The sequence below is a fragment of the Physella acuta genome, unplaced genomic scaffold (genome assembly GCF_028476545.2).
Source record: "Physella acuta isolate Inbredline_101_S28 unplaced genomic scaffold, ASM2847654v3 ptg000698l, whole genome shotgun sequence".
Taxonomy (NCBI): domain Eukaryota; kingdom Metazoa; phylum Mollusca; class Gastropoda; family Physidae; genus Physella; species Physella acuta.
In genome coordinates this window covers 255,839-280,500 of record NW_026732217.1, presented here as the reverse complement: position 1 = coordinate 280,500, position 24,662 = coordinate 255,839, and the positions used below count along the sequence as shown (strand labels likewise).

Below are 24,662 nucleotides of genomic sequence, written 5' to 3'. Positions count from 1 at the left end.
AATTTACAATTGAGTTTCATAACTAAAACCATTGCGCACCTAATGAACGTGATGACGCGCCTATAATAGTGCTGAATAGTTGATTAAAAATTATAAGTAATAAACAGTAGGGCCTACATTCAGTGAATAAAATAAATAAAAGATTGCCTTTTATCAATCCATGCTAATTATAATTTTCTAACAATAATTTCCTCTTACACATCCGAATAATTTGCATTCACATTTTGCTAATTATATTATTGCAACACTAATTCCTTCTATGACGAACGTATATTTGCATTCACATTTTTTATTAGCGTGAGTTTAATGTATTTTTAAATTACCTCCTTTGTCAAAATTAGAAAAGAGTTAAATTAATTTGATTTTTCTACCCTACTGTTATTATGTTATTAAAATGTATCCACTTTTTCTGATAGGCTAAACGAAAATGATATTTGACATTAATCTTTTTAATACGTTTTAGCAGTTTGCGTGTATTTAATATTTTCTTGACGTTATGCGAAAGAGTAAAAACCGTGGCATTTATAAAATAGCTCTATGCCGCTATATAAACAAACCCTACTCTATTACTTATAATAAGACACTGTGGTGCACTGAAAAGCACAGCATGGTGCGAATGTTTACTTTTATAGTCCCAAAATCTATAGCGATGACGGACGGACGGAAGGAAGGAAGGACAGACACAGCCCGCTTATATTATAGATTTTTAATAATAAGCTTTTTTAAGTTGATTTAAATTTTGACCAAATTAGTAGGCAGTAGTTCGGTTACAGGAGAGAATCTGCACTATATGTAGAGCTGTAAAATAGTATTTAGGCGGGTGGGGGCGCCTTTTCACAGACAGGAATAACTATATATAGAATTGGGAGAGAGTGGGGACAAAGTTGATAGTCAACGCCGGGCGCCGGTTTAGGTCGCTACGTCTCTGGCTAAACATCTAAGTAATGAGATTAGGGCTGCTAAAAATAACTATTAACTTAAAAGTAGTGAGGTAAAGGGTCGATAAACATTATATTGCCTTGATAGTCGTGAGTTTAAGTAGTTGACCTGTGAATTCATCAAACATAAATTAAAAAACGATTTAAAATTTAAACGTTTAGAAATAAAGTCTACAAAATTATTTTTGCTTTAGAATAAACACTGTGAAAAAACGAAGAGGCATTTTATAAAATCTTAACAATATAATGTTTCTATTTAATTTTAGTCGAATAACCATCATTTAGTGTTTTTACTTTTCATATTTAAATATAGAGGAAATTTTATTAAAATGGAATAATTTTTTATAACATTCAGGCTGCTTATAATATTTAAAATATTATTTTTCTTTAATCTCATATTTTTTCAGCTCTACTCCAAAGCCCAAGCCCCCTCAACCCATTAGCCATTGGAAAAGAATCCCTTGAATCACCATTTAATTACTCATTTGCATTTTCAGGTTTAAAATAAATTTGTGAAGTATTACTATTGTAAATTTGTATCAGTCCTCACAAGCCGATGAAAAAAACTGTAATACTAAGTAAACACGTCTTATATGTCTGAGGCAAACAAAATATAAAGGAAGTGTTGTAATAGTTTATATAAATTAAATGAAATTTTGATATATTTTTCGTTTCACACCTTCCTACTTTTTTAGTAAACGGAATACAAAGGATGTATTGTAATTGTGCAAAAATCTGAATCGAGATCTTGACAAATTTTGACGTTTAATAACCTTTCGGAGAAGGACAATATAATTGTATATAATCATGTGTGTGTGTGTGTGTGTGTGTCTACAAAAAGGATAAGTGCCGTTTTATTTATGTCAACGAAATTTCATAAGCAAGCATTATATCAACTTTTTTGTTTTCTCTCATCTTTAGAGCGGTTTTCGGTAAACCGCTATTGATCATTACTCTACTTTCTTTTTTCCAAAAGCACATAATTTGATTACCATATAGTTAAGTGGACCAAACTTTACATATATAATTATTTGACTGTATGTGCATGTCTCTATCAATGTTTGAATGGTTTCGTATAACCGGAAGTGGTATTTTACCCTATTTATGTAAGGAACACGATAACTTAAGTACACTTTCAGTATGGTTGACGAAATTTTAGGGCCTACAAAATCAGAAAACGAATTAGTAAACACAATGAAGTTTTCAATTTAAGAAGTATTGAGATTTTTTTTCCCCCTTAAATCAAATACAATCATCACAATTTTTATTGGTTTAAACATTACACATTCTGGTGTACGTATTACGGCCGCAATTTTCTGATAGGCATACGAATGCAAAAAGTGCATAGGCCATAAAAAGATAATGAAACGACCCTGCACCCCACCCCATTAATTACTTTCAAGATCAATTTCCCACCTGTACTTATCCCCGCAGAGTTGCAGTAGGACATTACCTCCAATCAATTACACACCCATCAATTTTAGAGAGATCGGGGGGGGGGGGGGGTCGTTCAAGAAATAGGTTACGTATAGATTATATGTATAGGTATTTGAATATGTTATCTTATGTTTATGGCATTGCTTATGCTCATGTTTATGTTTCTTGTATGTTTCTATTTATGTTTTGAGGTTGTAGGGAGGATTATGGTATATGTTTGTGTTTATGTTCGAGTTTAAGGTTATGTTTTTCTGGTTTTTTAGGCGTAGAAGTGTGAGGAGTGGAAAAGATTTATGTCTATGTCTGTTTGTTTATGTTTGTGGTTGTGGTTGGTTGTGATAGAGTTAGTCTTAGAGTTAGGTTTAGGATCATATATGTTTCCTAAAATGTCGTTATTTGCATTTAGATATTAAATAGAAATTTAATATAGTACTAAAAACCCGGAAAGCTCCGGGTTTATGCTGCTAAAAAACACACAATTCACGTTTCTTTACAGATTTTTTTTTACAAAAGCCACTGCTGTATCGGACCGGGACAGCTAATTCTAGTTTATGCATTGCATTATTAAAAAAATTAATAAAAACATTTCATTTATCCGACTGCATCCCAGATACTGTTTGAGGAGCTATTGTCAATATTTTAAATTGGTAGAATCTATTTTGAAAAAAACCCATCAAAACAAACACCATCACAATATTATTTTCTAACGTTAGTAGTAGGTAAAAAAAAAATATATATATATTTCTCACCTTCAGACCCGATGGTAAAAGCGACTACCAAAATCAGAAATAAGCTTGTAGATAATTTCATCTTGTCAACTGTTTTCCTTACTGTAATCACGACCGACCTCCTTCAGTGTGATCTAATGTTCAACAGGTGTCCACGCTAAGAACTCTATTTCAAGGTAATCCTCACAACTAGACGTGCGTGTTAAGTGACGCTAGTGCTATTTTTTAGGACGAGGTTCGTCTTTCTGACTCAGTGTCTTTCCGTCAGTGCTTCAGTCGGTTTCTTTAGCGGTACGACTGTCCGTTGTTCCATGTGTTTGTCTGTCTTTTCGTGTGTCTGTCTGTTTATCTATCAAACTATCTTTCTTTCTTTCTGTATGTTTGTCTACTTGTATGTGTGTCTCTTTGTATTTTTGTCTGTTTTTATGTCTGTTTCTCTGTTTACCTGTTTGTCTCTATTTTTCTCTATCTCTCCGTTTGTTTTTCAATGTTAAACTGATCGATCTAGAACTTAATTTAAAATTTAATTTAATTTCAATTCTTTTCTTAATCTCCTAGATATAATTGGTTTTAAAATAAATGGTATTAGAAAGCATTTACCGTAGAAATGTTTTCAAACACCTTGGTAATTTCAAACACAATTTGTAGTTGACAAACTAAAAGTTCGAATGCGGAAACGGACAGACAGACAGACAGACAGACAGACAGACAGACAGACAGACAGACAGACAGACAGACAGACAGACAGACAGACAGACAGACAGACAGACAGACAGACAGACAGACAGACAGACAGACAGACAGACAGACAGACAGACAGACAGACAGACAGACAGACAGACAGACAGACAGACAGACAGACAGACAGACAGACAGACAGACAGACAGACAGACAGACAGACAGACAGACAGACAGACAGACAGACAGACAGACAGACAGACAGACAGACAGACAGACAGACAGACAGACAGACAGACAGACAGACAGACAGACAGACAGACAGACAGACAGACAGACAGACAGACAGACAGACAGACAGACAGACAGACAGACAGACAGACAGACAGACAGTCAGACAGACGGACGGACAGACGGACGGACGGACGGACGGACGGACGGACGGACAGGCAGACAGACAAACAGACAGACAGTTAACAAAAATGAGTTCCATAAATCGTGTACTTTACCTGTTTTACGTAAGCAGCAACAAAGTAGAACAAAGTAGAACCAGCAGCCAGACGCCCAGCCCATAGACGTGATATAAAACAAGCTTGCTCAGTATGTTGGTGTGTGTAGGTGTTTGTGTGTTTGTCAGTGTCTGTGCTGCTCAGCAAATATTGGAATCTAAATTTAACCCATAACCATTGTCCGATGGAGCTGCAATTTGGCAGTGTTAGAACCAGTGTTTCTTAGAGAAGTTTTTTTTTTTCGAGGGGGTGGGTCTTGAAATTTCTTTTTTTGGTAAGGGGGGGGGGGGGATAAAATTTCGGGGGGTGGGAGGGCTTGGATGGGGAGCGGACGCTGTTAAAACTTTAATTTTCTATATATATTCCATTTTGTTCGGGGAGGGGGGAGCGGTAGACTTCCTTCCTTCGTAAGGGATCTCTCCTCCGATAATATGCCTGGAAGAAACTCTGATTAGATCTAGGATGAAATTCATGAATATCAATTTTTAATCATTAAAATTGTATCTAAAAATTAATTACTGATTTCAATAATAAAGAGGAGATAACTAGATTAAATCAAAATCGATCGCTTGATCAGAGGACCGTCGAAGCTGAACTCTATTCATTATACAGTCGGTTGTTTTCGTTATGTGGTTATAAGGGGCAGACAACTCAATTTTAGAGATCGCAAGCTACTGGATTGATTTTATGGCAAATAATTTTGGGTCAAAGTCGGGAGTTCGTGTGTGAAGAAAGGGTGGAGTAATGTTAGACATGGTGACAGAATGGTGGCGTAGTGCAGCTTATAAAATCGGCTAAGTTCGTCTTCAAGTAAACACTATCAAATGAAAAAAACAAAAAACGAGAATGACAATCGGTGAAAAATTATTGTCGGCACTCATAATACCTACAAGGGTTTAATGAAAGGTATTGATGAATGAATGGATGATTGAATTGATGGATGCTTGGAAGGATGGATTGATGGATGAATGGATGCATGGACGGATAGACGGATGGACTGAAAACAACAACAGAAACTATGATGTATTATAATTCGTTTTAATTCGAATGTAAGAAAAAAAAATAAAGCTGCCTAATCACTGTTTAGCTTTATTGGAACGGCAAAGCTTCAATTCATTAGCCTCGCTCACAATAGCCTCGTCTAAATTAAAAATACAATAAATTATATATATATATATATATATATATATATATATATATATATATATATATATATATATATATATATATATATATATACATATACATATATATATATATATATATATAATTATATATATATATATATATATATATATATATATATATATATATATATATATATATATATATATATATATATATATATACATATACATACACACACACATATATATATATATATATATATATATATATATATATATATATATATATATATATATATATATATATATATAAAGATGGCGAGCGGGAGAGAAAGAGAAAGATTTCATTCAATTATCACCCATGACCACCATGTACAAGAAGCCGGGTCGAGGACTCAGGGCGCGAAATTACACCCTGAAGGATCACCATCTATCCTTTCCTCTCATTTGATGTTTTATGAGTGTCAAGGCAATCAGATTAGAGGTTTTTAAAATGCACTCACTCACGCTCTCTCTCACACACACACCCACCCACCACACACACATACACACACACACACACACATATATATATATATATATATATATATATATATATATATATATATATATATATATATATATATATATATATATATATATATATATATATGTGTGTGTGTGTGTATTTGTGTGTATGTGTATTTTGAGTAAAAAATTGCAAAAAAAAAAAATTTACACGCATTTTAGATTTGTATTGCAGCATAGTCCGTATCTACCACCACACCTTGTTAGGGCTGCTTTGCATCTGAAAGTTAAAAAAAATGGATTGAATATGTTAGCCACTAATTATGGTTTGTTTGCAACAGAAAGTAAAAAAAATGATTGAATATGCTAGCCACTAATTATGGCTTGTTTGCATCAGAAAGTAAAAAAAAAATTCAATATGTTAGCCACTAATTAGGGCTTGTTTGCATTTGAAAATAAAGAAATTTGATTGCATATGTTAGCCACTGGTAAGTCAAATCAAATAAACATTTAGGCTCCTGCTAGTATGGCAGATTGTAGAACCGTGTGGTCTGGCAGTAGAGAGCTAACCCGTAAGTCTCGAGTTCGAATCCGGGTTCAATTCAGTAGACCATCCCTGAGACCACCCAGCTCTGATAATTACCTTGGGAAAGTAAAGGCGGCTGCGCATAGTGCTAACTTTATATGCCGAGATTACAGAAACAAGCGAACTCTACTTCACTTGCCCCAAATACCGTCAGGTTTGGAAGGGGAATATTACTTTACTTCTAGTAAGGCACTATCTAATTTTACTTTCTTTACTCAAACATTAGCGGCCGCTTAATAGGTTGTTAATTTTATTAAGCAAAGTAACGTTTACTTTTAAAAAAATCGTAATTTAATTTTTCATTATTTGGGCTGAAAAGTGTCGATTAATAAACCGAGAGCGATCTCCCCTAAACTTTCTCGAATATTCTTGTATAAAACAACAGATGATGGCAACTGGGGATATAAACAGGATTTTTAATCCATTTTTAATTACTTAAACTTTAAAAAAAAAAAATAGAATCTCGTAGAAAAAAAAAATAGCGCACCAAGTAAACGCAAAAAAATGTGTATAATAGTGCGGAATATTATTAGTACTTTATAAAATCACATAAGGTTTTTGAGACATCGGAAATAGTAAAAAATTACTACTTCCAATCAACGGAAATTACTTAAAGTTTGCCAGATGACATAGAATTAGATCTTTCACTTACGTGTGAAATTTCATTTATCTTTCTGAAATATTACTCCAGTTTAGGTTTTTGAAAAATTGAAAGTAGAAAAAGTTCCACTTCCGGTTATCGGAAATCACTCAAAAGTTGATATGGATCTACGATCTTTATATAATACTTATATATGACATTTTATCAACCTAGCTGTAACGGTACTAAGTATATCGTGTTTACACACACACACACACACACAAATACGGACAGAATGGCAAAGTCAAGTTTTTTCCGACTGGATTAGGCATAAAACGCCAAAATTTTGATACATAAGAAGTTATAAGTTTTGCCCAATTAGAATAAGTCCTCTATAGTCCGGATGTGATGAAGGACTGAGGTGTAAAGCGGTGAAAACTGTCAACATTTCATGTGATCTTTGTGCACAATTACAATACTTTCTATATACCCTGTATACAAGGCATCTAGTTGTAAACAAACAGAATATTTTTGCTATTAAAATGTTTGAAACACAAATTTAAAAATGAAGTTTATTAATTAAAGAAGAATACACTTACGGTCCCTGAATGTCCCAGGGTTGATGGCCACCGAGTTTCAAAAAATTATTTGACATCCATTTATTGAGGGTCGGGTAGGAATCAGTGTTGGATACATATAAAGCTATATGAAAACACGAACAATTGTTAACACTTTCAATTTATTTTAACCGCTATAAACAGCCACACTAAAAACTGAAACTGCTGTATCAGACAAAAAAGAGTGTGCATGGTCATGGTTCCAAAACCAAAAAGTCTCGAGTTCGAACCCTCGTGAAATTGAGGCTTGCTAGCTGGGGACAGCCACTCTTCTAGGAGAGACAACATTACAGGTTTATTTATTTGGTAGGGCGGTGGCATTGTTTTTACAAGTTTTTTTTTAATTCACTTACTCTGTCTGTCGTCAGTCGTCAGTCTGTCTAGATCGAAGCGCCCGAGCAAAATTACCGGCCCTAATAACTGACAGATACGGTTCGTTTTTGGCACGTGGGTAAAGACATGAAAACAATGCAACAAGACATTAAATTTGACTTAATTGGATGCCTAATTAATTTTTTTATGAAAAAATTAATATTTTGACCAAATTAGTAGATAGTTCTATCCAACTAATCTACACGCATCATCACGTTCAATAGCGCGTCATCACGTTCAATAGGTGCGCAATGTTTTTTTAGTCATGTAACTCTATTGTAAATAAAAACATGTAAAGTACTAAACTATTTTTCATAAAAACACGTTTCAATAATAAGCTTTTATGTAATAATGCACTAAAAAAGAGAATGGAAATTATAGACTACTATTTAAAGAACTATGAAGAAAAGCGTGTGTCTCTTCCTAAATATTAGTAAAGGTATCCAACAGATGCTAAAGTGACCCACGCTTTTCTTTATAGTTATTTATATAGTAGTGTAAAATTTATTTCTCTCGTTTTTAGTGTATTATTACATAAAAGCTTGTTATCAAAACGTTTTTTATGATTTTTTTTACAAACTTTTATTTAACTCACTTCCTCTCTCTGTCGTCAGTAGTCAGTCTATCTAGATCGAAACGCCAAAGCGAAATTACTGGCACTTCTAAGTGACAAATACGGTTCGTAGTTGGCACGTGGGTCAAGACGTGAAGACAATGCAGCATGACAATAAATTTGACTTAATTGGATGCGTAATTTTTATGAGTTATTTTAAATTTTGACGAAATTAGTAGGCAGTTCGTTTGGTTTCCTATTAGAGAATCTGCACTATGTGTAGAGCTGTAAAATAGTATTTAGGTAGAGAACAATTTTCGTTTTTAGACTGACTGTTAATTACAAATTTTTCAAACTGGGTTTGGATGGGGGGGGGGGGGGCTTTTCACGGACAGGAATATCTATATATAGAATTGGGAGAATGGGGCTCCAAGTCGATAGTCAACCCCGGGCGCCGGAATAGGTCGCTACGCCTCTGGCTAATCATTTAAGTAATGAGATTAGGGGCTGCTAAAAATAACTGCCTTGAAAGTCGTGAGTTTAAGTAGCTGACCTGTGAATTCATCAACATAAATTACAAAACGATTTAAAATTTAAACGTTTAGAAATAAAGTCTACAACCTTATTTTTGCTTTAGAATAAACACTGTGAAAAAAACGAAGAGGAATTTTATATAATCTTAACAATATAATGTTTCTATTTAATTTTAGTCGAATAACCATCATTAGGTGTTTTTACTTTTCATATTTAAATATAGAGGAAATGTTATTAAAATGGAATAATTTTTTTATAACATTCAGGCTGCTTATAATATTTAAAATATTATTTTTCTTTAACCTCAAATTTTTTCAGCTCTACTTTTAAGCCCAAACCCTCTCAACCCATTAGCCATTGGAAAAGAATTCCTTGAATCACCATTTAATTACACATTTGCATTTTCAGGTTTAAAAATACATTTATGAAGTATTACTATTGTAAATTTGTATCAGTCCTCACAAGCCGATGATGAAAACTGTAATACTAAGTAAACACGTCTAATATGTCTGAGGCAAACAAAATATAAAGGAAGTGTTGTAATAGTTTATATAAATTAAATGAAATTTTGATATATTTTTCGTTTCACACCTTCCTACTTTTTTTTGTAAACGAAATACAAAGGATGTATTGTAATGGTGCAAAAATCTAAATCGAGATCTTGACAAATTTTGACGTTTAATAACCTTTCGGAGACGGAAAATATAATTTTTATACAATCCTATGTGTGTGTGTGTCTCTCTCTCTCTCTCTATAAAAAGGATAAGTACCGTTTTATTTATGTCAACGAAATTTCATAAGCAAGCTTTTTTTTTTCTCTCATCTTTTGAGCGATTTCCGGAAAACCGTTATTGATCATTATTGTACTTTCGGTATTCCAAAAGCCCATAATTTGATTACCATTTACGTTAAGTGGACCAAACTTTACATATATAATTATTCGATTGTATGTGCATGCCTCTATCAATGTTTGAATGGTTTCGTATAACCGGAAGTGCCATTTAACCCTATTTATGTAAGGAACACGATAACTTAAGTACACTTTCAGTGTGGTTGGCGAAATTTTAGGGCTTACAAAATCAGTAAACAAATTAGTAAACACAATGACGTTTTAATTTAAGAGGTTTTGATATTTTTTTCCCTTAAATTAAATACAACCATCACCATTTTTATTGGTTTAAACATTACACAATCTTGTGTGGGTATCACGGCCGCAATTTTCTGATAGGCCTACGAATGCAAAAAGTGCCTAGGCCAAACAAAGATCATGAAACGACCCTGCACCCCACCCAATTAATTACTTCCTAAGATCAATTTCCCACCTGTACTTATCCTCGCCGAGTTGCAGTAGGACATCACCTCAAATCAATTACTCACCCATCAATTTTAGAGAGATGGGGGGGGGGGGTAGTTCAAGAAATAGGTTACGTATAGATTATAGATTATAGGTATAGGTATTTGAATATGTTAGTTTATGTTTATGTTTATGGTTATGCTTATGCTCATGTTTATGTTTCTTGTATGTTTGTATTTATGTTTTTAAGTTGTAGTGAGGATTATGGTATATGTTTGTGTTTATGTTTGAGTTTGAGGCTATGTTTTTCTGAATGTGGTTTTTTAAGCGTAGAAGTGTGAGGAGTGGAAAGATTTATGCCTATATCTGTTTGTTTATGTTTGTGGTTGAGGTTGGTTGTGATAGAGTTAGGCTTAGAGTTAGGTTTAGGATCATATATGTTTTCTAAAATGTCGTTATTTGCATTTAGATATTAATTACTACCATAATCCTTGGCAGCGCCCGGTTTATGCTGCTTAAAAAGCATACAATTAGCGGTTCTTTAGAGATTTTTTTTTACTAAAGCCACTGCTGATTCGGACCGGGAAAGCTAATTCTAGTTTAAGAATTAGATAATGAAAACATTTCATTTATCCGACTGCATCCCCGATACTGTTTGGGGAGATTACAGCCAAGTTATTATATTATGTTATTCTTTGTATGTAAGTAAAGTAAACTTTCCCTTTGAGACCTGACGGTCTATAAGGCAAGTGAAGTAGAGTTTACTTGTTTCTGTGACCTCGGCATATGAAGAGATAGTGTGGTCAGCACTATGCCCAGCCGCCTTTACTTTCCCTAACGTGAGTTAGGTACCCAGCAGAGTTGGGTGGACTCAGGGACAGTCTGCTGACTTGAACCCGGATTCGAACTCGAGACCTACGGGTTAGTAGTCCAGCTCTTCACCGCTAAACCACTCCGTCCCATTTTTTTGTGTGTAACTATTTTCAATTTTTTTAATTGGTAGAATTTATTGCAAAAAAAAAAGAAAACAAAAAACATCACAATGTTATTTTCTAACGTTAGTAGTAGGTAAAAAAATTATATTTCTCACCTTCAGACACGAAGGTAAAAGCGACTACCAAAATCAGAAACAAGCTTGCAGATAATTTCATCTTTTTCAACTGTTGTTCTTACTGTAATCTCGACCGACCTCCTTGAGTGTGATCTAATGTTCAACAGGTGTCGACCTTCAGTACTCTATCTCAAGGTAATCCTCACAACAGGACGTGCGTGTTTGGAAAGGCTAGTGCTATTTTTAGGACACGGATTACATGGATCGGGGATGTTTTGAATGTTATTAAAATTCTAAAGACATTCAATTTTTTAAAAATCTGTCAGTGTGTGTATGTGTGTGTGTGTGTGTGTGTGTGAGGCATTCAGTCAGTTAGTCTTTCTGACTGTCTGTCTGTCCGTCAGTGCTCTCTATTTTTCTTTCTCTCCGTTTGTTTTTCAATGTTAAACCTATCGACCTAGAACCTAATTTAAAATTTAATGTCAATTCTTAATCTCTTGGATATAATTGGTTTAAAAATGGATTTAGAAATCATTCACCTTGGTAATTTCAAACACAATTTGTAGTTGACAAACTAAAAGTTCGATTGTGCAGGGGCGCTAGGTACGGTTTAACTTGATTTCTCGTGCTTAACACTTCTTTGTGTATTGTTTATGGGTCGATATGAAGCTTTCATTGATATATATATATATATATATATATATATATATATATATATATATATATATATATATATATATATACTTTTAGTATAACTAATTAAATGTGTTAAAGCCAACATATATCTTTGAGGTTTTTAAAAATCTTTTTATTAATCTAATAAAACATCACATATACAAGAATATTTGTGAAAACTTTGAGTATATTTAATTTGGTCTTGATTCTAGTGTAGCGTAATATAACTCTTACACGATCCATAATTTTATGGGGAAGGCGTGGTCGAATGGTAGAGAATACGACTGCTAGCCCGAAAGTCTCAAGCCCGAATTCGGGTTCATATCTATTAGTCCACCCATCCCACGTTTGACTCACTTAGGGAAAGTAAAGGCAGCTAAGTAGTGCTGACCACACTAGCTCATATGCAGAGGTTACATAAAACAGGTGAACTCTTCTTTACTTACCACATGGATCGTCAAGTTCTAATGAAGCCTAATCCCTAAAACAAATGTCATTTAAGTAAAAAAAAACGTTTTTTTAAAAAACTCAGTCTATCACATTTACTTTTATTTTTACAAATGTACATACTAATCTATTTACATACAACTAAACATGTTAACAATGACAATTTTCTGCCTTTCATAAGTAATGACATTATGACTTCCTGAATAAAAGTTCCGGTTTCCATTTGTTGTCAGATAGTCGATTTTGTTAATGCTCATTTGCCTGCAGTGGTAAGTATAGTTCTTTACAATATTGCTGAAAATTTAAACAAATTACATTGTTTTCATTGTAACAAGTGAGTACTATAAATATAAACACTACAATGATATCTTTATTTTAGAGTGTAGCGAAGGGTGGGTGGGTGGGGTGGCCGAAGAAAGGGGTGGGGCATCTCATTCTGAGCTATATTACTAAATTTTAATCAAAGTTAAGAATATACACTACTGCTTTGCTTTCCTGACTGATTTAACTATTTTCTATATAACTTTTGACATTTTAATAAAAGCTGTAAAGGGACAATGATAAGTAAAAGGCGTCCCCACCCTTTACCAGTAGACAAACAGACAGACAGACAGACATTCCCATATACAACTTTTTTTCCAAAAACATAGCTTCGCCTACTCTGGTTCTAATTTGTGGAACAATCTTCCTAATAAAATAAAGCTATCTAGATCTGAAAATATATTCAAATCTAAACTAAAACTACAATTATTTAATGACCTCTCTAACTGACTCATTGTAACATTTCTCATCCATCTATTATATTCTCTTTTTTATCTCATTTTGTATTATAACTATGTAACATTACTTCTTTATTTCACATTTTTAGTGCTATGTTACCGCTATGTGTTATTGAATTGTTTTATTTGTTTAAACGGCCAATGTGAAAAAAGACAGACAGACAGACAGACAGACAGACAGACAGACAGACAGACAGACAGACAGACAGACAGACAGACAGACAGACAGACAGACAGACAGACAGACAGACAGACAGACAGACCGACAGACCGACAGACCGACAGACAGACAGACAGACAGACAGACAGACAGACAGACAGACAGACAGACAGACAGACAGACAGACAGACAGACAGACAGACAGACAGACAGACAGACAGACAGACAGACAGACAGACAGACAGACAGACAGACAGACAGACAGACAGACAGACAGACAGACAGACAGACAGACAGACAGACAGACAGACAGACAGACAGACAGACAGACAGACAGACAGACAGACAGACAGACAGACAGACAGACAGACAGACAGACAGACAGACAGACAGACAGACAGAAAGACAGACAGACAGACAGACAGACAGACAGACAGACAGACAGACAGACAGACAGAAAGACAGACAGACAGACAGACAGACAGACAGACAGACAGACAGACAGACAGACAGACAGACAGACAGACAGACAGACAGACAGACAGACAGACAGACAGACAGACAGACAGACAGACAGACAGACAGACAGAAAGACAGAAAGACAGAAAGACAGAAAGACAGAAAGACAGAAAGACAGAAAGACAGAAAGACAGAAAGACAGAAAGACAGAAAGACAGAAAGACAGAAAGACAGAAAGACAGAAAGACAGAAAGACAGATAGACATGTGGTTATTAGGTGCAGGCAACTCAATGTTCGAGATAACAAGCTTCTAGACGGAGTTAAACACAAACGTTTTTGATCGGGAGTTCGTGTGGTTTATGTGGCGTAGTGCAGCACATATAATCGGTTAAGTTCGTCTTCCAGTAAGCAATATCAAATAAAAAAACAAAAAACGAGAATGACAATCGGTCAAAAATTATTGTCGGCACTCATTATAGCTACAAGAATTTAATGAAAGGTATTGATGAATGAATGGATGATTGAATTGATGGACGCATGAAAGGATGGATCGATGGACGAATGGATGCATGGACGAATGGATGGATGGACTGTAAACAAAACAAAAGAAACTATGATGTATTATAATTAGTTTTAATTAGAATGTAAGAACAAAATAAATGAAGCCGCTTAATTACTGTTTTATCGGAACGGCAAAGCTTCAATTCATTCTAAAATTCAACGCTGACAATAGTTTGCTCTAAAATAAAAATAAAAACACAATAAATTATATATGTATATAATATATACATATATATATATATATATATATATATATATATATATATATATATATATATATATATATATATATATATATATATATGTGTGTGTGTGTGTGTGTGTGTGTGTGTTTTGTGTATTTTGAGTAAAAAAATTGCAACAAAAAAGAAAATTTACATGCATCTTAGATTTGGTTTGCAGCATGTTCCGTATTTACCACCACAAGATGCTAGGGCTGGTTTGCAGCTGAAAGTAAAATAAACCGGGAGTAATCTCCCCTAAACTTTCTCGAATAATTTTATATAAAAAGCAGGGAATGGGAACTCGGGATATAGACATGAATTTTAATCCATTTTAAATACTTAAACTTTTTAAAGTAGAATAAAATCTCGAAGAAAAAATAATTGCACACCAGTGAACGCCAAATAACTTGTGCATAATAATACTTCATAAATTTACATGCGATTTTTGAGAAATTGGAAATAGCGTAAATTACTACTTCCGTTCAAGTTATAGGCTTTTGAAAATTTCAAAGTAAAAAAAGAACCACTTCCGGTTATCGGAAATCGCTCAAAAGTTGGTACTGATGTACGATAATAATAAAATACTTATATTTGAAATTTAATCAACCTAGCTGTTACGGTAAATAAACCGGGAGTGATTTCCCCTAAACTTTCTCGGAAATTCTAATATAACACTACGTGGGATGGCAACTCGGAATATAGACATGATTTTTATTTACTTAAACTTTTAAAAGTAGAAAAAAATCTAGGAGAAAAAAGAATTGCGCACCAAGCGAACGCCAAAACAAAATGTGCATAATAGTGCGCAATATTATTAGTACTTTATAAATTTACATGCGCTTTTTGAGAAATCGGAAATAGCGTAAATTAGTACTTCCGGTCAACGGAAATTACTCAAAATTTTACAGAAGGTAGAGGATTAGATCTTTTACTTACATGTGAAATTTTATTTATCTATTTGAAATAGTACTCAAGTTATAGGCTTTTGAAAAATTCAAAATAGAAAAAGTATCGGAAATTGCTCAAAAGTTGATACAGATCTACGATTTTAATAAAATACTTATATATGAAATTTCATCAACCCAGCTGTATCGGTACTCAATTTATCGTGTTTACAGACAGACAGACAGACAGACACACACACAGACATACGGACAAGACTGCAAAATTATGTTTTTCCGTATTAATGAGGTGTAAAACGTCGAGATTTGTAAAAATCTCGATCTTTTTTGCACGATTACAAGACTTTCTCTATACCGCGTATATACGAGTAAGTAACAAAAAATGATTGAATCTGTTAGCCACTAACTAGGGACATTTGATTGAATATGTTAGCCACTGGTAATTCAAATCAGATAGACATTTATGCTCCTGTTAGTATGGCAGATTGTAGAACGGTGTGGTCTGGCCACCCAGCTCTGATAATTACCTTGGAAAAGTAAAGGCGGCTGCGCATAGTGCTAACCACACCATCTCTTTATATGCCGAGATCACAGAAACAAGTGAACTCTACTTCACTGCCCCAAATACCGTCAGGTTTGGAAGAGGAATTTTACTTTACTTCTAGTAAGGGACTATCTAATTTTACTTTCTTTAAGCAAACATTAGCGGCCGCTTAATAAGTTGTTAATTTTATAAAGTTTAGTAACGTATACTTTTTAAAAAGTCGTAATTTAATTTTTCATTATTTGGCTTAGAAGTGTCAATTAATAAACCGGGAGCGATCTCCCCTAAACTTTCTCGAATATTCTTATATAAAACAACACCAACAGGGGATGGCAACTGGGGATATAGACATGATTTTTAATCAATTTTTAATGACTTAAAATTTTAAAAATAGAATAGAATCTCGTAGAAAAAAGAATAGCGCACCAAGTAAACGCAAAACAAAATGTGTATAATAGTGCGGAATATTATTAGTACTTAATAAAATCACATAAGGTTTTTGAGACATCGGAAATAGTAAAAATTACTACTTCCGATCAACGGAAATTACTTAAAATTTGACAGATGGCATAGAATTAGATCTTTCACTTATGTGTGAAATTTAATTTATCTTTCTGAAATATTACTCCAGTTATAGGCTTTTGAAAAATTGAAAGTAGAAAAAGTTCCACGTCCGGTTATCGGAAATCACTCAAAAGTTGATATGGATCTACGATTATTATATAATACTTATAAATGACATTTGTATCAATCTAGCTGTATCGGTACTCAAGTTATCGTGTTTACAGACACACACAGACACACACACACACACACACACACACACACACACACACACACACACAGAGAAATACGGACAGAATTGCAAAGTCATTTTTTTTCCGACTGTCCGACTGGATTAGGCATAAAACGCCAAAATTTTGTTACATTTCGACTTATAAGATTTGCCCGATTAAAATAAGTCCTCTATACTCCGGATGTGATGAAGGACTGAGGTGTAAAGCGGTGAAAACTGTCAACATTTCATGTGATTTTTTTGCACGATTACAATACTTTCTATATACGCTGTATACACGGCATCTAATTGTAAACAAACAGAACATTTTTACTATTAAAATCAATCTTTGAAACACAAATTTAAAAGTGAAGTTTATTAATTAAAGAAGAATACACTTACGTGCCCTGAATGCCCCAGGGTCGATGGCCGCCGAGGATAAAAAAAAATTTGACATCATTGTATTGAGGGTCGGGTAGGAATCAGTGTTGGATACATATAAAGCTATATGAAAACACGAACAATTGTTAGCACTTTCAATTTATTTTAACCGCTATAAACAGCCACACTAAAAACTGCTGTATCATACAAAAAAGAGTCTGCATGGTCATGGTTCCAAAACCGAAAAATCTCGAGTTCGAACCGTCGTGAAGGTGAGGCTTGTTAGCTGGGGTCAGCCACTCTTCTAGGAGAGACAACGTTACAGGTCTATTTATTTGGCAGGGCGTTGGCATTGGTTACTTTTTACAAGCTTTTATTTAACTCGCTTCCTCTGTCTGTCGTCAGCCGTTAGTCTGTCTAGATCGAAACGCCCGAGCGAAATTACTGGCAATTCTTACTGATAGATACGGTTCGTAGTTGGCACGTGGGTAAAGACATAAAGACAATGCAACATGACATAAAATTTGACTAAATAGATGCCTAATTAATTTTTTTATGAATAAATAAAAATTTTGACCAAATTTGTAGGCAGTTTTATCCAACTGCTCCACACGCGTCATCACGTTCAATAGATGAGCAATGGTTTTTAGTCATGTAACTCTATTGTAAATAAAAACATCTAAAGTCCTAAAAAAAAAAAACGTTTTATTTTAAAGAAAAGCGTGGGTCTCTTCCTAAATATTAGTAAAGGTATCCAATAGATACTAAAGTGACCCACGATTTTCTTTATAGTTATTTAAATAGTAGTGTATAATTTATTTTCTCCTTTTTAGTGCATTATTTCATAAAATCTTGTTATTAAAACGTTTCTTTATGAAAAAAAATTTCTTCCATTTCTGAGATCTTTTACTTTTATGAAATTTCACATCATAAAATATTTTAAATAAACAAATGTTCCCTCTTTATTTTAAGTTTTGCTAAAACAAATGATTTAAGAACAATAACATAACAATACTCAGTGAAATGTAGTAGTAAGCCAACGAGCTAGTACATAGTGAGATATAGATAATAGACATATAAGCAGTGAGGTAAGTGACTAATGAATTATTACAACAGTGGCGTAGCTAAGGGAGTGTTGGGCAGGCGCCCCGGGCGACGATCTAAAGGGTGCGCCAAAGGAGTGTAAAAAATAATTTAAAAGTTATTTTAAGCTGAAGTATTGAAACATACACATCTAAAGTTAAGAAAATAAACGACTACAAGGCTTTACAAACATTTCAAACTGGAGGGGGGGGGGGGAGGGGGGCGCTTTTTCACAGACAGGAATAACTATATATAAAAATGGGAGAGAGGGGGCGCAAAGTTGATAGTCAACCCCGGGCGCCGGAGTAGGTCGCTAAGCCTCTGGCTAATTATTTTATAAGTAATGAGATTAGGGGTTGCTAAAAAAATTTATTGATTTAACAGTAGTGAGGGAAAGGGTTGTCAAACATTCTATTGCCTTGAATGTCGTGAGTTTAAGTAGCTCACCTGTGAATTCATCAAACAAAAATTACAAAGCGATTTAAAATTTGAACGTTTAGAAATAACGTCTACAAACTTATTTTCTTTTTAGAATAAACGGTGTGAAAAAAACGAAGAGGCATTTTATATAATCTGAACAATACAATGTTTCTATTTAATTTTAGTCGAATAAACATCAGTTAGTGTTTTGTTTTACTTTTCATATACAAATATAGAGGAAATGTTATTAACATGGAATAATTGTGTATTTGATATGTTTCATTGTGCTCATCATAACATTCCGCTTGCTTATAATATTTATAATATTATTTTTATTTAATCTCAAATTTACTTCAGCTCTACTCCAAAGCCCAAACCCCTCAACCCATTAGCCATTGGAAAAGAATCCCTTGAATCACCATTTAATTACACATTTGCATTTTCAGGTTAAAAAAAAATTGTGAGGTATTACTATTGTAAATTTGTACCAGTCTTCACAAGCCGATAATGATAACTGTAATACTAAAGTAAACACGTCTTATATGTCTGAGGCATACAAAATATAAAGGAAGTGTTGTAATAGTTTATATAAAATAAATGAAATTTTGAAATATTTTTTGTTTCACACCTTCTAACTTTTTTGTGTACATGGAATACAAATGATGTATAATAATTGTGCAAAAATCTAAATCGAGATCTTGACAAATTTTGACGTTTAATAACATTTCGGAGACGGACAATCTAATTTTAATACAAACATGTGTCTGTGTGTGTTTGTCTATAGAAAGGATAAGTGCCGTTTTATTTATGTCAACGAAATTTCATAAACAAGCATTATATCAACTTTTTTGTTTTCTCTCATCTTTTGAGCGATTTTCGGTAAACCGCTATTGATCATTACTCTACTTTCGGTTTTCAAAAGGCCCATAATTTGATTACCATTTACGTTAAGTGGACCAAACTTAACATATATTATTATTCGATTGTATGTGCATGTATCTATCAATGTTTGAATGGTTTCGTATAACCGCAAGTGGCATTTTACCCTATTTATGTGAGGAACACGATAACTTAAGTACACTTTCAGTGTGGTTGGCGAAATTTTAGGGCTTACAAAATCAGTAAACAAATTAGTAAACACAATGACGTTTTCAATTTAAAAAGTATTGAGATTTTTCCCCCTTAAATTAAATACAACCATCACCATTTTTATTGGTTTAAACATTACACAATCTGATTTACGTATCACGGCCGCAATTTTCTGATAGGCCTACGAATGCAAAAAGTGCCTAGGCCGTACAAAGATCATGAAACGACCCTGCACCCCACCCAATTAATTACTCCCTAAGATCAATTTCCCACCTGTACTTATCCTCGCCGAGTTGCAGTAGGACATCACCTCCAATCAATTACTCACCCATCAATAGAGGATCGGGGGGGGGGGTAGTTGAAGAAATAGGTTACGTATAGATTATAGGTATAGGTATTTGAATATGTTAGTTTATGTTTATTGTTATGCTTATACTCAGGTTTATGTTTCTTGTATGTTTGTATTTATGTTTTGAGTCTGTAGTGAGGATTATGGTATATGTTAATGTGTTTATGTTTGAGGTTATGTTTTTCTGTATGTGGTTTTTTAAGCGTAGAAGTGTGAGGAGTGGAAAATATTTATGTCTATGTCTGTTTGTTTATGTTTGTGGTTGTGGTTGGTTGTGATAGAGGTAGTCTTAGAGTTAGGTTTAGGATCATATATGTTTCCTAAAATGTCGTTATTTGCATTTAGATATTAATTAGAAATTTAATATAGTACCAAAAACCCGGAAAGCGCCGGGTTTATGCTGCTAAAAAACACACAATTCACGTTTCTTTACAGATTTTTTTTTACAAAAGCCACTGCTGATTCGGACCGGGAAAGCTAATTCTATTTTAAGAATTACAATATTAAAAAAAATTAATAAAAACATTTCATTTATCCGACTGCATCCCAGATACTGTTTGAGGAGCAATTGTCAATATTTTAAATTGGTAGAATCTATTTTGAAAAAAACCCATCAAAACAAACACCATCACAATATTATTTTCTAACGTTAGTAGTAGGTAAAAAAAATATATATATATATATATTTCTCACCTTCAGACCCGATGGTAAAAGCGACTACCAAACTCAGAAAAAAGCTTGTAGATAATTTCATCTTGTCAACTGTTTTCCTTACTGTAATCACGACCGACCTCCTTCAGTGTGATCTAATGTTCAACAGGTGTCCACACTAAGAACTATATTTCAAGGTAATCCTCACAACTAGACGTGCGTGTTAAGTTACGCTAGTGCTATTTTTTAGGACGCGGTTAGTCTTTCTGACTCTTTGTCTTTCCGTCAGTGCTTCAGTCGGTTTCTTCAGCTGTAAGTCTGTCCGTCGTTCCATGTGTTTGTCTGTCTGTTCGTGTGTCTGTCTGTTTATCTATCAAACTATCTTTCTTTCTTTCTGTATGTTTGTCTGCTTGTATGTGTGTCTCTTTGTTTTTTTGTCTGTTTTTCTGTCTGTCTCTCTGTTTTCCTGTTTGTCTCTATTTTTTCAATCTCTCAGTTTGTTTTTCAATGTTAAACTGATCGATCTAGAACCTAATTTAAAATTTAATTTAATTTCAATTATTTTCTTAATCTCTTAGATATAATGTTTTCAAAGACCTTGGTAATTTCAAACACAGTTTGTAGTTGACAAACTAAAAGTTCGATTGCGGAAACAAACAGACAGACAGACAGAAAGACAAACAGATAGACAGACAGACAGACAGACAGACAGACAGACAGACAGACAGACAGACAGACAGACAGACAGACAGACAGACAGACAGACAGACAGACAGACAGACAGACAGACAGACAGACAGACAGACAGACAGACAGACAGACAGACAGACAGACAGACAGACAGACAGACAGACAGACAGACAGACAGACAGACAGACAGACAGACAGACAGACAGACAGACAGACAGACAGACAGACAGACAGACAGACAGACAGACAGACAGACAGACAGACAGACAGACAGACAGACAGACAGACAGACAGACAGACAGACAGACAGACAGACAGACAGACAGACAGACAGACAGACAGACAGACAGACAGACAGACAGACAGACAGACAGACAGACAGACAGACAGACAGTTAACGAAAATGAGTTACATAAATCGTACTTTTCTCTGGTTCTATATATAGCACACATCCACCAGGTAATACAAAAATCAATTCAACATCCGTGGGGATTCCTCTTATCGTTTTATTGGCTTTTATTTGGCTGCTTTCTAAGTATGTATTGTGTGTGTGTGTTTGTGTGTTTGTGAGTGTCTGTGCTGCTCCGAAAATATTGGAATTTTAATTTAACCCACACCCATTGTCCGATGGAGCTGCAATTTGGCAGTGGTAGATCCAGTGTTTCTTACCGACGTTGTTTTTTCGAGGGGGTGGGTCTTGAAATTTCTTTTTTTTTTTTGAGGGGTGGGGGAAACTAAAATTTTCGGGGGGGGGGGGGGGGGGGAGAGAGCGGACGCTGTTAAAAATTTATATTTTCTATATATATATTCCATTTTGTTTTGGGAGGGGGGGGGGGGGCAAGCGGTAGACTTCCTTCCTTCGAAAGGGAACCCCCTCCGATAATATGCCTGGAAGAAACTCTGATTAGATCTTGAATGTAATTCATGAATCTAAATTTTTTAATTCAACTAGATATACAATTAACTATTAAATTTTATTTAAAAATTAATTACTAAATTCAATAATAAAGAGGAGATAAAGAGGAGTTTACAGTCGACTGATTTCGTCATTAATAAGGTTATACGGGGCAGACAACTCAATTTTTGAGATCACAAGCTACTAGACGGAGTTAAACACAAACGTTTTTGGTCAAAATCGGGAGTTCGTGTGTGACAAAGGGGTGGAGTAGAGTTAGACATAGTGACAGAATGGTCTTTGTGGCGTAGTGCAGCACATATAATCGGTTAAGTTCGTCTTCCAGTAAACACTATCAAATGAAAAAACAAAAAACGAGAATGACAATCGGCCAAAAATTATTATCGGCACTCATTATACCTACAAGAGTTTAATGAAAGGTATTGATAAATGAATGGTTGATTGAATAGATGGACGCATGGAAGGATGGATTGATGGATAAATTTACATGCGTTTTTGAGAAATCAAATAGCGTAATTAGTAATTCCGGTCAACGGCATTACTCAAAATTTAATAGAAGGTAGAGAATTAGATCTTCTACTTACAGGTGAAATTTCGTTTATCTATTTGAAATGGTTCCATGACAAATGATCTCAGGACAAATGATCTCAGACAAAATATCTCAGACAAAATATCTCACGGACAAATGATCTCAGGACAAATGATCTCAGGACAAATGATCTCAAGGACAAATGATCTCACGGACAAAAGATACCAGGACAAAATATATCAGGACAAATGATTTGTTCTGAGATCATTTGTCCTGAGATCATTTGTCCGTGAGATATTTTGTCTGAGATATTTTGTCTGAGATCATTTGTCCTGAGATCATTTGTCCTGTCACCATTTGAAATAGTACTCAAGGTATAGGCTTTTGAAAAATTCAAAGTAAAAAAAAACCCACTTCCGGTTATCGGAAATCGCTCAAAAGTTTATACGGATCTACGATTTTTATAAAATACTTATATATGAAATTTCATCAACCTAGCTGTATTGGTACTCAAGTTCTCGTGTTTACAGACACACAGAAATACGGACAAGAATGCAAAATTATGTTTTTCCGTATCAGTGAGGTGTAAAACGTCGAGATTTGCAAAAATATCGATTTTTTTGCACGATTACAAGACTTTCTCTATACTTCGTAAATACGAGAAAGTAAAAAAAAAATGTACAAATGGCAAGTTTGCATCAAATACTTATCGTCCATTGTTAAAACTAGACCGGTATCGTAATACGCAAACGATTTTAAGTACAATGTATATATTTCTGAAATGACCACGAAACATCGTTAAATAAACGCAATCACGGTGTCGTCCTTTTCGGCAACCATCATTACCATGACGACGTTAAAAAAAAAAGGTCAAGCGACAGGCTACACACAGTTTTCTCCCTTATACACATTGTTTACGTCACGGCACAGTTTGATCAATCGAGTGCACTATTTAGGTCACTGGGAAACCCCGATTTTATCTTAGCTGTTCAAAAACGAAGAAAATATTTATGAAAATAGATGCAAAATAATATACAGAACCCAAAACCTAACTGAGTTGAACCAACACTTTAGTAATCATCCTAACCAATATATAGTGCACAGTTATATAAAAACGTTATTGTCTTTTTATAACAATGCTTAATGTCAGTCATTCGACGACCTCTGAGGCTCTCGACGTTGGGGCTAAGGCTTGCATCAAAACAAGAACTATTATTGAGACACTAGTTCAGACACTAGTTCGTTTACGGGGATTAACACATTTACTAACAGTCATGAAATAAATTAAACTTGTAACAAAAACTATGTAGCTAAAAAGAAAATCAAAACAAAGCAATAAAGATCCATTTGCTGTTGCCCAAGAAACAACATTTCATGTGATTATTTTTAAAAGATGGCTGGGAAAATCACCCTAACAAACTGTCGCGAAGATTTCATTATGACAAAACTTTTTAAGTTAAACCTGCAACATCGGATATATACTAACATGGATGTTTATGTGGTTTAAGACATTAA

General features: G+C 34.2%; 2 long non-coding RNA genes across 2 annotated transcripts; both read right to left on the bottom strand.

Moving 5' to 3' along the window:
* Positions 1-5,362: 5,362 nt before the first annotated feature.
* Positions 5,363-11,703, bottom strand: LOC131949473 (uncharacterized). Its single transcript, XR_009388167.1, has 4 exons — positions 11,552-11,703; positions 7,691-7,793; positions 6,137-6,205; positions 5,363-5,432 (listed from the first exon to the last, which is right to left on the bottom strand). It is a non-coding gene; the product is annotated as an uncharacterized LOC131949473 (long non-coding RNA).
* Positions 11,704-14,694: 2,991 nt separating this feature from the next.
* LOC131949474 (uncharacterized) lies at positions 14,695-21,414 on the bottom strand. The gene is made up of 4 exons (XR_009388168.1): positions 21,055-21,414; positions 17,442-17,543; positions 14,973-15,041; positions 14,695-14,772 (listed from the first exon to the last, which is right to left on the bottom strand). It is a non-coding gene; the product is annotated as an uncharacterized LOC131949474 (long non-coding RNA).
* Positions 21,415-24,662: the final 3,248 nt, after the last annotated feature.